Source organism: Polypterus senegalus, chromosome 2 (assembly GCF_016835505.1).
Source record: "Polypterus senegalus isolate Bchr_013 chromosome 2, ASM1683550v1, whole genome shotgun sequence".
Lineage (NCBI taxonomy): Eukaryota > Metazoa > Chordata > Cladistia > Polypteriformes > Polypteridae > Polypterus > Polypterus senegalus.
In genome coordinates, this window is record NC_053155.1 from 109299900 (window position 1) to 109316482 (window position 16583).

The following is a 16583-nucleotide window of genomic DNA, read 5'->3' on the forward strand; positions in this document are numbered from 1 at the left end:
TATTTGTCATTAAAGTAGAACATCATAAACTTCATCTTAAAATCATTTAATTTACTAGTTTCTCAAATCCCATTGTAACTAACGTAGCATATTAAATGCTTTGTTTTTATATTTGATCTTCAATGTGCTCTATGTGTGTGAATCACCTTGTGCTTCCGTTCTTTCTCTTTCACCGACAGGACACAGAATCCATTACATTCGTGATATTACAGCTCTCTGAATAATTAAAATACTGAGATATATACGTGATATCATTTTCATGATGATTGGAATGAAAGCATGTTATTAAACATGGGAACACAATGGCGCAGTGATTGTTCATGTCTCACACAAGATCCTGCTGCGCCATGCATGACCTTCGATGAAATAATTTATTGTAGCAGTACTGTCTCTTTCAAATGTACTAACCCCCAATTCCTGTGGTTACTTTTCTTTCCCCAAATACCCAATCACCACACAATCAGCTCTGTAATAGATGTTAAGCCATCTGTAAGCTTACAACGACGATTCTTCAAAACTTTTAAGGAACATTGAAATATCTTCATAGTACGTGTTTAATTATTCTATCCGTCTATCCTTCCAGTGTCGCACCAGCCTCAGTAAATATACAGCGCGAGGCAGAAACAATTGCTAGGGCTGCGGCACCGTGTCCTCACATGTTTAATTATTAACAATACAGATTATTTAAATGAAGTTAAAGTTTTATCTGTATAATATAATGAACATATTTTGCTGCATTTCATCTTAAAAATATCGTCATCATATGTAAATACTAGCTTTATAAAGTGGAGCAGATTGTGCAATATTATAACTGTAGTGCAAGTTTAAAGTGGGATAATTGTACTTATAAGTACAAATAGTTCTACAAGGAGCAATTGATTGAGTGCATTTATAGTTCTTGGGAAGAAACTGTTTCTGAACCGCGAGGTCCGTACAGGAAAGGCTTTGAAACGTTTTGCCGTGGGTGAGGCAGCGTGTGCTTGATGCTGTATACCGATAGTTCTCTTTCCGATCAGCTGCTGCTGTGATTCCCCACTCAGATACAGTGATAAAAATACTCCGAGAGGTGCAGTGAGAGTAATATGGAAAAAGATGATTCGCTGTGGCTTTACCCCAAGTGTAGGTTTTATACATCGCGATTTGAACGTGGAAATGTTCTTACGCAACATTTCTGTGCATACGCACCATTTATACATGAGGCCCCTGGAGACTACTCTAATGCAACAAACATTCAGGCAGCTAAGCTTTAAAAGCAAAAGTATAAACAGTAAAAGTATTTTTAAATGTATAAACTGCAAAGAAAATGTTTCACTGCTATTAAAGCACTTAAAATAATAGTCTGAGAAACAGTGGAGTAAAATATTTGAATTTTCCTTTGTATACAGTTTTGTGAAATTCCATTCAGAAAAAAGGACTGAGGACATTTTTCTCAGGTCTCATCACTGACAAAAGCAATGCAATTAAATGCTGGTATCCGTGGCCTCATGTATAAATGGTGCATACACACAAAAATGTTGCGTAAGCCCATTTCCATGCTCACATCGTGATGTATAAAACCTTGGCGTAAAGCCACTCACATTTTCATGCCAGCTAAATGCTTGGTGCACGCAAGTTCTCCGCTTGGATTTGCAAACTGGCAGCACCAAGTGTCAAAACAGTGCTTTTGTACCAGTGTGGTTTCCCTTTCTTTTTTAGATCCACATCTCTGACACAGCTTTATCAAATGCACTGAAATTAACCACATATTGTTTATTAGTTTAAGGCATCTGATTGTAATTAACCTGTAACTATATAATGGTCCATGGAATGGCCAAACTATTCCAAATACCATAGCTGCTTTAGAGTTGCTACTCTCAAGTATTTATCCCACTGTATCTTAGTGTGAAATTGCAGCTCTACAGCAGCTGATCGGAAAGAGAATTATCGGTATACAACATCAGGCACACGCTGCCTCAGCCATACACACAGTCTATTTGAACTGCACTCATACGACAAACGCTTCAGAGCCTTTCCTGTACTGGCCTCGCTCACAGTTTCATCCCAAGAACTATAAACGTACTCAATCAGTCCATCAAGTGCTCCTGTAGAACTGTTTGTACTTATAATTACAATTACCTCATTGTAAACTTGTGATACAGTTATATTGCACAACCTGAGCCACTTTATAAAGAGCATATTTACATATGATGACAATATAATTTTTAAGATGAAATGCAGCAAAATATTTTTATTACATTATACAGATAAAATGTTAACATCATTTAAATAATCTATATTGTTAATAGATAAACATGTGAGGATACGGTGGCGCAGCGCTAGTGATGATCTGGTGCCCCGTTCAGAGATTGTTCCTGCCTCACGTTGTATGCTTGCTGGGACTGGCGTGACCCTGGATGGATAGATAACTGGAATAATTAAATATGTACTATGAAGATATTTTAATGTTCCTTAAAAGTTTTGAAGAATCGGCGTTCTAAGTTTACAGATGGCTTAACATCTAATACAGAGCTGATTGTATGGTGATTGGGTACTTTGGGAATGAAAAGTAAGGACAGGAATTGGAGGTTAGTACGTTTGAAAGAGACAGTACTGCTGCAATAAATTATTTCATCGAAGGTCGCACATGGTGCAGCAAGCATCTTGTGGGAGGCAGGAACAATCTCTGGACGAGGCGCCAGCTCGTCACTATCACTGCGCCACCGTGTTCCCATGTTTAATAACATGCTTTAACTCCAATCATCATGAAAATGATATCAAGTATACATCGCAGTATTTTAATTATTCAGAAAGCAGTAATATTATGAATGTAATGGATTCTGTGTCCTGACAGAGGAAGAGAAAGCATGTTTAAGAAGCACGTAGTGATTCACACACATAAAGCGCATAGAAGAACATATACAAAACAAATCATTTAACGTGCTACTTTAGTTACGATGGTATTTGAGAAACTAGTAAATTAAACGATTTAATGATGAAGTTTACGATGTTCTAATTTAATGACAAAATAAACTATGTGATTAAAGTGGAAATTTCGAGATTACAGTTGACACTTCAAGCTTTTTTCCCACTGTGTGCCTATTTTTTTTTTCTTTTCTCTGTAGCCTAATAAGCTTTCGTATGACACTCAGACGGTGGGCTACGACTCGCCTTTTCATGGAGTCTTTGATATCTGACAACTTCTTTTTTATTTTGGGCACTGTGCGACTTTGTGAACTTGAGCTTTCAAGTTTCTCCGACACTCTATGTCACTCGATCAACTTCCTTTTGTTGTTTATACCACTGTTAAAACCAACAAATAGTATGTTTTTCCTTGCCTCCACTTGGTATTCGTTGAAATTCTTCTATTTTCCCCTGTGCTTTTGCCATTGCCTTTTCACAGAATACTGAGCTTAAGAGCTATTTATATTGATTTGCATATTCAAATAGCCGTAATTTTGGGAGGAGTTTGGGCAGTGGCGCCACGCACATACACGTGCATTACTTTTCAGGTTGACCAGCATTTATGGAGTGGAAGAATGTGGAAGTTGGCGAAGACACAGATTTATGCATCTGGATTTTTTTATGTGTAGGCACATTTCCACTTTTGTCTGTATTGTCATGTTACAACATAATGGTTGATGAATAGCTGTTACCTGTTGTAATGTAAATGCCCCTTCCATCAGAACATGAAAAGAAAACCAATCAAGTCTTCCATAAACTGTGGAAAGCCACTTATGTAAACAGTATACATATACTAAACGTTATTCCCTATTTGGAAAAAAGATTCCACTCAAACACAGTGAAAACAAATGTCTGAAACTTTAGTGATGTAACTTATTGAGCCTTTCACTGACAATGATAGAAATGTCACCACTGGCATTATTTTCACAACAATTTCCAAAGCAAAACAGCTACTTGCTAAAAACACAGCTTGGTACTGTGGACAAAATGAGATGGGAGATTCTATCCCACAATAATGGCAGCACTAAAGATGGTAAAGGCAGCTCCCACTGAGAAAGAGAAGACACAGTCTCTGGTGGTAAGGTACACACACAACAAAACAAAAGAGAGAAGTGCAAGTGCCCATTGTTATATGGGTGGAACTGCTCCCAAATTTTGTGCTGACTGCTGATGCTGACTACTTTGCAATAAGCCAGCCTGCCTTTTCAAAACGTTATTGCTGATGGTATTCAACCATAATGACAGCCATTTTGTAATTTATTATATTTATTTAATTGCATGTATTTGTTATGAGATGAGTCAAATCCTTGTATCTAGAAATCCAATGATATTCCAGAGTCTTGAAACATTTGAAGATGTCTCTCCAGCATGGCTTTTAACATTGTTTTATCTATTGCTTTGAGCAACAAAAGTACATTTTTACCTCTTTCTTTTATTTATTTGTGATTGATCTGTTCTCTGATATTGTGTCACCTGACTATACGCCCAAATTCTTCTATTGCCTGCTCCACATTATTGAATCCAAACCCAAAGCCTCGATGGTCAGCAGGAGAGAAATATCATGTAACCAATAGTATGCAACTGAGTTGCAAATGTTTTGTAGGCACAGAAGACCATACTGAGCATGACTGCTGAAAATTGTGTTTACTTGAATATGTGACACAGACAAATGGATGATACATTAGGTACGCTTAAAACATAAACTCAAACAAGGCTGGAAAAGTTGTATTCAGAAGAAGAAGAAAAAAAACAGGAGGAGCAAGACAAAAGCATAAACAAAGGTGAATGGTAAAATCACTCTGATAGATAAAAGCTCAGAAAAAAAGGTAGGAACAGCATTTACTATGTTGAGAATGATATTCATAGCATCATGTCTGTAAAGGATGTATTCAAGTATAACTGGCCTCAGGTGATGACAGAGTCATTTTCATTGCCATGAACAGTCACAAGGATTAATGACTAGGCAAATATGAACACAGGGCATGACACAAAATGACACAATGCATATCTTGTCCTTATAATTTGGATAAATTGATGCTCACAGCAGATGATGCAATTTGCTTGAATCCCAAATCCTGAAACCAGACAATAAATGCTGCAAAAAATGAAACCTAACTTTGTGTTTGTTATGACAGCTTTAAATGCATTTTTTCTGCATTGCCCTTTTGCTTATGGAAATATAATTATGTTCATTTTGTTTTCAGTATTAAAAATATATCAGTCATTTGTTTTTAGTGTCTATTTCACCTTCCTGTTTTTAAAATTATTTTATGTGACACAATTTTTTTGTGGATATTTCCATTTTGACTATTGTTTGCTTAGCAGTGCTAGGATATTGCCATGCACAATCAGCATCCAAGACTGCAGATTCAGTAGAATGTTCGGTTACAATTCGGCAGGACATATGAGTATGTTTTTTTCTTCTGATTATTGTATTACATATATATATTATTTAAAGTATACTGTATATTAGTTTATTTAATTTTGTTGTTATTTTTTTATATTTTCATCTTTGTTATTCATGCTGCTTTAGTTGTGTTTTGCCTTTTTGTAGAATTGTGTGTTTTTGGTTTGTACTGTTATGTATTTTGCATATTTGTTTTGGCTACTGTTTTTTGTATTTTATAGGTAAAACACCAAGAGGTGGGGCCACCCTAGGCCTTCATATATCAGGCTGAAATGTAAGTCCCTTGCAAGTTCATCAAGACTTGGGGGTCTCGTTTGTCTGTTCTGGTGTACTAGATATTATTGCTTTCTGAAATTACTGGATAGAAGTTTGAAATAGTGTGTCTTGGAAGCTATACTCTTTATGACTTATTTTTGTATTTAACTGTGCTTTAGAATTATTGTGCTTCTTTTTTTTTGTTATTTAACACTAGAATTACCAGAGCCTACGAAAAAACTCGTAATTCCGTCCCATCTTAAACTGCTTCTTAAATCCCTTCACACCTCTCCGCCAGCGTCCTTTGTCTTCTAAATGTGCTGATAAAGAGAAGCTTGGAGCAGCCGGCTATTCCATCCCCCCACCAATTTAGAACGTGCAAGAACTTCTCTCAGCTCATGCCTTGATTGAGTATCTGGGAGTGAAGTGGAGTTTTAGAGTGAAATAATAGATCGTTATTTGGAACACACGCATTTCATGTCTGTTCCGTTTCTACAGTAATCTGTGTCAACACATTGTTAAAACAGAAACGTTTTTTATATTCTAGTAGTAGATGACAAAATGTAGGCATAAACTATATAATGTATGAAGCCTGAAGTCCAAATAGCAAAGAAACATTTTCACAAGAATAACACAATTGCGCTTTTATTCAAAAATATAACTGCAGAAAAAAGGTTAGCTTTTTTTTTTTTTTTATTCACTTTTCATTCTCTCAGTCGCGTTCAGAATCAATCCATACAACCCCATCTGACACGGCTGTTTTCACTAAAGACGCGCTATAGCTCTGCAGTGTACCACGATGCATACTAACGCCACCACCCGCAACCGGGTTCTGACACACAAACGCTGGCGAAGCTGCCTTCTTTGTATCTTACCGTCACTTGCTTTTCTTTTTATTCAGTTTTATTGAGTGTTCCTGCCAGTCCCCGCATGTTGCTGCATGCTGTTTCTTTTGTACTCCAGGACATGCAGAGGAGAGAATGGTAAAGAGCAGTAACTTCGGCGCTATATGCAATCATCAGACACTCCCCATCTGCCTGTGTCGTTCAAACACAGGAACATATATTGGTGTAAAAGTATAACAAAAGTGCACTTTTATTCAAGTGCACTTTTTCCATCGCCTTTTCCTGTAAGAAGCAATGTACACACTTCTCTCTATGCTGTGGTTTCTATTATGCTTTTATTCTAAAACAGAAAGACTAAGAGCAGTTTACTTCTCAAAATCGCGCAGGATCGAACTCGTGCAGGATTGAACTCGTGACCTTTTGATTCCCAAGCGGGAAGTGATTCTATTGAACCACGGAGGCAGTTACAATAACCTGCTGTCGATGTTAAGGCGGCTTTTTGTTTCTGCAGTTATATTTTTTAATAAAAGCGCAATTGTGTTATTCTTGTGAAAATGTTTCTTTGCTATTTGGACTTCAAGCTTCATACATTATATAGTTTATGCCTACATTTTGTCATCTACTACTAGAATATAAAAAACGTTTCTGTTTTAACAATGTGTTGACACAGATTACTGTAGAAACGGAGCAGACATGAAATGCGTGTGTTCCAAATAACGATCTATTATTTCCACTCTAAAACTTTTCTTCACTCCCAGATACTCAATCAAGGCATGAGCTGAGAGAAGTTCGTGCACGTTCTAAATTGGTGGGGGGATGGAATAGCCGGCTTCTCTTTATCAGCACATTTAGAAGACAAAGGACGCTGGCGGAGAGCTGTGAAGGGATATAAGAAGCAGTTTAAGGTGGGACGGAATTACGAGTTTTTTCGTAGGCTCTGGTAATTCTAGTGTTAACAAAATTCCCCCCTTCACAACATTCATTTATATAGAAAGGAACATTATTTTGTTTTCATTAGCAAGATACTTCTGGTTGCCCTCTTCCTTTAAATTTACAGAAAGGTCATTTATGAAGTCTGAGGCCCATTTTGGGCCAATTCACCTTTTTGTCATTTTGCACAACTGCATCATAATTCTCTAAACCTAACCTCCCCTCTTTCTTTATGTCAGAACAGACACTGCTACATATTAATGTGTGTTTATGTATTTTACTGTTATTTAGGTTGTTTTTGAGTTACTATGTGTCATATTGTTTACATATTTTCTATTATGCCTCTCATTATATACTGTCTTTTAAATTGCACCTCTATTCCTTGTTCTTTGTGGGCGAAGCCCCAAGTGGTGGAGCCACCCTGATGTCACCTCTCCCGAGCCCTCTCTCTTTCCATTTGAATTGGCTGAGGCAGTTCATTATAAGAAGATTGTTTTGTTAATTGTGGTGTTTCTGTAAATATTGTTTTTTGTGAATTTCATTTTCAGGCAAATCCTTTTGACTGTATTTTGTTCTGTTTAGTATTTTTGCCTAATATTCTATTTTGTTAATAAAACTTTAATTTATAAAGAATCCCTGTTGATCTCTTAGTTCACAAGTCAGGGCTTCACTGTTACTCTCCTCGTTCTGGGGCTTTTTGATATATTTTTGGGCATTTTGTGCTATTTTGTCACCTCCTCTTTTTTGGAATTGGCTCCGACTGAAACCCTCTGGTAGTATTGGGGACCGTGCTGAGTTTAGGTTAGTTACATCTGGGAAGGTTAGTTAAGATCCAGGCCTGATTCTTGGCCTATTTTTGGAGGCCTCACACTCTTTGCCTTTTTGAAGACTTTATTTCATGACAGTTATCTTATGAAAGACAGTGCTTGAAGTGGACCGGTAATCAAAGGAATGTGTTAAAAGCACCTGTTCCAATTTCAATATAGAGTACCAGTACCTTCCTTAGCATAATGGTGAGTACTGATGCATTTTTTGGTGTTCTTCATGGGGGACCTTGTCTCCACCTACTCCCATGATCTTTGATCGAATGTTGATATATCCCGGTACTCAAAGCTTCATGGGGAACCCCCTGTTCTTCAAATCACTGTCTCTGGACATAACATTTTCACTGTACTGCCACCTTTTCTTAATGTACCAGTGAGCACTACAACCTCCACGAATCTTCATGGGAGGAACAACCCACACCTCAGTTGAGTACTGAGGAATCCCAGCACTTGAAGATTCATGGGTGGATGCATCCCCTCCCCCTTGATTGAATATCACTGTATCACAATTAAAATTATATCATCAGTAATTTGGTTGCACTTCAAGCACGGACAAAAGATATATAAGCACAATCAAACCAACTCAGCTGCATAGTACAGAAAAGGTATACCACAACCTCTGTCATTATGAAAATTGCTGATCACAAACAGTAATTAAAAGATTAAATAATTGATCTTTATTATTAATAACACACAGAAACTTTTCCTAGTGGATTGTAGTGGCTCATTTTAGAAGAGGCCCATAGGATTAATCAGGTAAACATCAGGCTAAACTGTTGTAAACATTGCACTGAACTAATTAAATAAAACATGTTCTGTCTACAGAACTAAATGTTTAAATCTACTTCATTGCCAAGGAGCTGTAGAAAGGTCAAGATAAACAATTACACAAAAGTTAGACTATTTAATTATATCAAGCAAAATATATATTGTTTTTATTATATATAAATGTGTATGAGGCACTAACATGCACTGCAGAAAAGGTGGTGCAGCTGTGCCAAATCTACATCTGTTCTGCATAATGGTAAAATGCTGACATTGCAAGGTGACACAAGAAACACTAAGGACTTGAAGGAAACTGACATAATTACAAACAGCAGATGTTCAGATATCCAGAGTGTGGTTTTCTCTGCCTTCACCTTTATCTTTCCATTTTTCAGTATTGTTACATACATAATTTGCTTTTATAAAGCAAAAATATTTACAAAAACACCCTTTTGTTTCATGCTGTAGGTCCTTCAAGCTGACACATGCACACACCAAGAGGACGTCAATTTATGATTGCCAGTTAGGCTAACACACACATCTTTGGGACGTTGGAGGATAACCTGGAGTTAAAGCAGAAAAAAACCCACAAAAACACAGGGAGAGCATGCAAACCCCATTAGTCCAGGATGCTGGATTCAAGAGATGACAGCACGAACTACTGTATCACAATGTGCACCCAAAATTAATTTGCTCTTAATGCATTCATCGATTTACACTAAGGATTTAAAGAATTCTACCTCATATCGGTTGTTGATTAATTTATTTCTGTATGTCAAACAGACTTTAAAATTATTTTATCTGCTATTCCTGGAATATATGTTTGTACAATTACATTTTGAATTCCCTGGATCATTTAAAACACAAACACTTAACTTGTAAACACAAAAGTGAGAAAACATACATTTACCATGATTATCATTTCTGTGGCAAAACTATGACAACTGTTCTGGATATCAACATATATAGTACATCAACCATTCTATCCTTAATACTAGAATTACCAAAGCCTACAAAAAAAATCTGGGCCACCTTAAATCCCTTCACACTTCTCAGTCAGCGCCTTTTGTCCTGTAAATGTGCCGATCAAGACAAGCAGCAAGCAGCCTAGTATTCCACCCCCCACTGCCGCAGAATGGCCACAAAGTTCTCCCTGTTCCAGCCTTCATTATCTGGGAGTGAAGTGCTGCAGTTTTAGAATGGAAATAATAGATCGTTATTTGGAACGCATGCATTTCATGTGTGTTCCGTTTCTAGAATAATCTGTGTAAGGTGGGCCGGATTTACAAATTTTTTCATAGGCTTTGGTAATTCTAGTGTTAATGCACGTCCATGTATTCTCACTCAAAGGGCGTAACTATTACATATTACTCAATTTAATAGATGATTAACTTTTTATTAAATTTTCCAGAATATCATTAAAAAATCATTAATTCGCTCACCCGCCCACTCAAACCTCCTCACAAAGGGTGCGCTATTCAGCCACGCGCCAACAAAACTCCTCGTCTCTACCACTAGCATTGTGAAGGGGGGAGCTGAACGCATGCTAAGGAGATGCGGTTGGATCAGCTGCTCGCTTGCTGCTGCTGCCAAGCTGCATGTTGTTCTTGTTGCGCTGCGCGTCAATCATTTAAAAACCTGTTCCTCAGCTGTCCTTTTGTCTCACTGCTTGGTCTCGTGGGACATTACAGTGTCTCCGAGAAAATCATGTATTGTCTCCTTCCAAGATTTCTTTTTATAATAGAGAGATCTTCTAGTATACAGTCCAAAGCCTGACTTTTTAAAATTTTTTTGAAAAAAAATGTGACAGTATGCTTGCACGTTTCAGACAGCACACTCAACTATTTTTTTATCAATTAAATCTTTTGTATCATTTATCCTTGGATTCTTAATGCATACATTTTAATTTTTTTTAAATAAATTGGAAAAATGTCTAATAATAATAAAATCAGTGCCTTCATGATGGTTCAAGGCTGCAAATCAGCCTAACACAATGTCCTTGTAATTAGCAGAGGACATACAGTACATGCTAATCCACCACTATCATGCCTACATTTTTTTTTTGTTATCAAATCATTTCCAGTGAGTGAAAAATTTTATGCATTTCATTCTAAACTATATTTGTGACCAAGAAAATATATATGAATCAGCCATGAGCTGCTTTAATTTTGTTTCCATTAAGTGGAGAATACAGAAATGTTGTTTTGACCAATTTATTATTTATTATTACTAACTTGTCTCAATCTATGAAACTGGCCATTTGTGCTGGCACAGACTCTTCATTTTGTTTTGAAAACAACAGCCAGGGAGTCTTCCCTGATACGTAATAATATACAGTACTCCAACCTGTGACTGTTGACAGGCATTATTCACAATCATGTCATCATACTGCAATTGCTTTTGGGAATAAAGCCTTGACATCCTGCCAAGGATGCACAGATACAGCAAGAAATATTTAATATTATGATGGGAAAAATAAATATTTAATATACATAAAAGCAATAAGTAACACTGTCTTGAAAATTAAAGAGAAGTGCAAACAGATGCTGGACAAGTATATATTCAACCCCTGTGTTAGAAAGTGCACAAGCAATAGTGGCCAAGGAAATGGACAGTAAACTACAAGGTTCAATCTACACACCTAACTGACTGGTTGACATTTAGCAAGCCACTTAAACCACCTGACAGATATAGAAAAATAATTTCATTTGTAAGATAATTATCATAATTATATGTTTTACTACAATTGCCTTGATGAGTGCCACAGTAGCATCACACTGAGCTGTCCTGACCAGGCTGCTGTTTTCACAGGAATGTTTCCAGGTTCTCCAAGGATATTCAGAAATACTCACAGCAGAGCTGAGAGATAAAAACCCTCCAGCATGTACTAGGTCTACCCCAGTGGGCCATCACTGGTACACCTCTCATGATAGATGTACAGGGGCATCCTATGTACATGACAACATCACCTCAGTTGACTCCACTAAATCCAGAAAAGTAAGTAGTACTTCTCCAATGTCCTCCAGTATGACTAACTTCCTTATACCATGATGGAGAGTGAGCCCAGAAAATCTACACAGGAATCATTTGGAATGTTTCACTCAAAAAAAACCTTGTTTTGAGCATAGTTGAGGATAGAGATATAGACTGATTAGTAAACTAAAAGCTTCATCTTAGGTTTTGCTTCACCGCCACTGTTTGGTACAACTTCAGCTAAACTACCACTGCACTGATTCTTAGTCCAATTTTACAATTGCCTTTCTGTCTTAGGTACACAACCACAAGGTACTCCTGCACGTGGAACAGCTGATCACTTAGTATCTGATAAGACAAAGCCATTACATCAGATTCTGAACTGCTGATTTTCATCACAATCAGCTGTAAACCTTTTCAGTTCTTATTGGAGATCACAGTCTGAAGCTTGGAATAAGCTGAGAAAGTGTATGCAAACCTCACATATTAAACACAGAGTAGCACAGTGGTGCAGGGGTTAGCTACTGTCTTTACAGATCTGGCATCTTATTACTTGAATCTCGCACCCACTCATTGCACATTATCTGTGTGGCTTTTTCTACAGGTATCCACGTGTTCATCCCTCATCTCCAAAGATGTGCTAGACAGGTTAACTTGCCATTCCATCTTAGTTTGTGTGTACAGGTTAAATAAGGTGCTTTGCAGGTGTGTTTTCTGCCGTGTGTCCAGGCTTCAGTCCTACACAACCTTTAATAGTATTAAGCAGGCCAGTGAATGTTATGTCATATACATATTAAACATGTCTTTCCAAAATGAATTGTACAGTAAATATATAGCTGTCAAACTCCTTGTGTCCCTTTATATCTCCACTTCATATTTTTAATCATAGTAGGCAAATAAGAATTGGCAAAATACGGTGTATTACATGGTTTTCTCTGACTTTGCCTCTAATTTTTCACTTTCTGATACTACAGAATTTGTTTTTATAAGCTGAATGGCTTCCTTTTCACACCGCTACTTATATTCTTAAATAACAGCTGTCTTTACTTTCTTGCCTTCTCTTATGTGCTAGTAACACATTTGTGCAGTGGGGAAATATGGGGCTGTTTACCTTTTTTAGAAGGAACAAAAATTTTCCTCTTCAACAAAAATGTGCTGCACAGTCTGATATTGTTTAAAGTTCCCCCATATTCCATGTTTGTAATTTTGTTGATGCTATATTGTCACACATGTGCAAGTAGGAAGAAGTTGAGTGGACCAAGTGGAGGTAATTACCTGCCAGGCCAGGGGGTGGCAGGGCACACTAATCCTACTTCTGTTATCTGTGCAGGCCAGATACGGAAAAAACTACCAGACATACCATCAATGACGTAACTTCGAGACCCTGCCACAGATGACGTAATTTCTGGTTTTGGATTTCATCATTTCACTATCCAGACAGTTCAATCTGGGAACTCAACCAAGCAATATTGCTGATCTTACTACTACCCAATTGCATCCAGGGACAATATAGGGGTGGCTGCCCCAAACCTTTTTTCATGTGTTGAGATTCTTTTACAGTATATTTATTCAAATGAAATGCATTTCAGTTGAGGTGATTTTGTGTTTAAAACATCTAAATCATTACTGATTGAACTGTACATTTTATATACAAAGATGATGCTTTCTGTAAAGTGTGGTATTCATCCTGTACCAAGTTTCATTGAGGCAGAGGAAGGCAAGGGCAAAGAATAGACAATAGCTGAACATGGAGGTGGTAAATTACATGAAGATGAGAAATAACATGAGGCAAATTTGAAAATGTGAAGTGCAAACCTTAAGAGATATACTGTGACCAAGGGTGTGGTAATAAAGAAACTGCCAGCATCGAACCCAGAAGCTCTTGATTGGGAGTCAGCAGTTCTTAGCATTGCAATACGCAAGCTGTTGCATCAAACGCCTACCATAATCTGCTTTCTTTTTTCTTTGGTTATATTTTTGAATAAAAGTGAAGCGCACTTGTTTTGTTACTCTTGTACTTTTTGTGAAAGTGCTTATTTGATATTTGGACTTCAGTCTTCACACATTGTACACTTCATGTCTACATTTTGTCGTTAGTACTAAAACATGGAAAAAGTTTGTCTTTTAGGTATGTGTTCAACATTTCTGTCATCCTACACTTACGCAGATCTTTGTGGACACGGAACACACGTGAAATGCATGTGTTCCAAATAACAATATTTTTTTTAGCCTAGGTACCTGACTCACTGATAAACAAGGCATCATTTGAGAAAGGATTGTGCAGTTTCTCTGGCAGTGGGGAGATGGTATAGCAGGCTGCTTGCTGTTTGGGATTATTGGCACATTTACAAGACAAAAGACGCTGAATGGAGACGTGCGAGTGGATTTAAGGTGGGCTGGATTTACGAGTTTTCTTGTAAGCTTTGGTAATTCTAGTGTTAAAAACCAGTTTGGATGTTAATTTATATAGTGGTTTATCCCAGAGGTGTCTGGGACAAGAGCCAAAGAAAGCCGATTGTGTTTGCCAGCATCTCAGCGCTGCAAGGAAGACCGGAAGGGTAAACAGCAGAGATGGCAGAGAAAGACGCACTGGGCTCACAAAGAAAGAAAGAAAGACATTCTGACTTTTATTTAATTTTTGATTTTAACTTGTTTATGTAGATTTTTTATTAATTGGCTTTATCATCCACCAAAGCACTGCTTTTATTGTGGATTATTTATTAAACTGCTTTGCACTTATTGAACACTGTTGGACTTTTGATTGTCTGTAAATAAATACACTGAGCACATTTGCACTAGGCTTGTTGCTGCGTGTCCTCATTGTTCTAGTCTATTTCATGACAATTGATGTCCCATCAACAGGAACAGCCCAACATCACAAAGGGACAAAACCACAGTAGAGACTGAGGAAAATGTCTGTGGAAATTGTGTGAGATTAAGATTGAAACAGTAATTCTAGTCACAAAGGACATTTAAGGGGAAGGAAGGTGGAATAAGAAAATTAGGGGGGACAAAACTGCTAGCCCAAATAATGCCAAAACATTTTTATTAGGCAAGGGAGAAAATTACAATACTGTGTCTGGTTTGAATGAAAGGAATTTCCTATAGGAGCAGTGATACCATAGGAACACATGGTACGCCTTATCATTCAAATGAAAGTTAAACATATACCTAAAAATAACTCAACATCATTATATCCACTATTTATAAATAGGAACATCGGTTTAGTACTCCTGATGCACTATTGAATATTCTAGTGTATAATAAAAGGCTAGACAAGAGGGTCTTGTCATTTTAGTACTTTTCTCTACATGTATTAATTATGTAATGGCACAGAGAATAGGGTTTTTTTAAACATTTCTGTTCTATTGGAAGCTATAATCTGAGAGCATAATGCAGTCTCTTAGCATATGTATTAATGTGAAATCTGGAAATAACTGTACTATCATATACATAAATGTGCTTAGTAATAGTGACAGCACAGTAACAGCATGGGCCGGAGTAGTTACTGATACACTGCTGTCATCCATTGCAGGACATGATATAATTATCCTCTTTAAACTGAAGTGCTGTTTTAGATAAAATTGACAATATTATTACACTGACCAGTCTTGAGAAATGAAATATGTGGGAAGTCAGGATTTGATTTTAAGTAGTTTTCATTCATCCATTTATTTCTAAGCCTACGTAATCCAATTCAAGCTCAAGGTTGTAGTGGGCATCATATTTGTGGGCATTAGTTAAAAAACAAATACAATCTATGAGTGTGTATTGGCTTTTACACATTGGATTATATACAAGTAGTAAAGTACAACCATTTTAACCTACTAATGAAATTTATTTTTTAAAGCTATTTATCCAGTGTTTATTTTCTTGTAATGAAACAATATAACAGAATAAACATATAAATAAAATATATATAAAAGGTAACACAAATTTCTTGTGTTTTGATGTTTCTGTGAAGAAGCTAAAACAACTTAAATTTGGTCCCCAATATCTCTCCTCAAGGCACTTGAGCCAGTACACATATTGTTTCCTATTCAACCCAAAATTAGACTAGTCAGGTATAGAAAATGACAATTAATTTTTGTACTTCCTTAATTTTTATCAAACCTTGTTCAAAATGTATGGGTTTCAGCTGCTTATTAGGTACTCGGGTATAGATGGATAACACTTATCACACTAATTATCTAAATTACTTACCACCGGACTTATTTAAATTCTCATTTAGTAGGCTCAAAATTAGGCATTCATAAGACAATTTTAAGATGAACCTATTTTCAATAGTGACATCCACTTGTGTATAAAATTTGCTGGAGAAGGAAAAGAATCCACCCATACGGAGATCCTGTTGACGAGGACGGCAGGTCAGATATTTAAGGATAAAAAATTGCCTGAAGAAGGAGCCGGAGTTGCTTCAAAAGCCTGCATATTGTAATCTTTCTAGTTAGCCATTAAAATGTGTCATTTTGCTTGACTTCTCACTACATCCATAATGGCTAACATCCTAGTACTAAGGATAAAAAATAAATATACCCAGGCCCTTGAACATGCCCTCAAAGTAGATGGTAAAAGCAGCATTTTTACTGATTGACCCAGGAATGGACCCACATTCAGCCTGTACACCTCACTAGATAAATACAC

The 16583-nt window shown here is 36.8% G+C and overlaps 1 protein-coding gene across 4 annotated transcripts in view; it reads right to left on the minus strand.

The window, feature by feature from the left end:
• The window catches only part of cntn5 (contactin 5), a 1359131-nt gene that overhangs the window by 235112 nt on the left and 1107436 nt on the right, over positions 1 to 16583 (minus strand). The window lies entirely within an intron of this gene.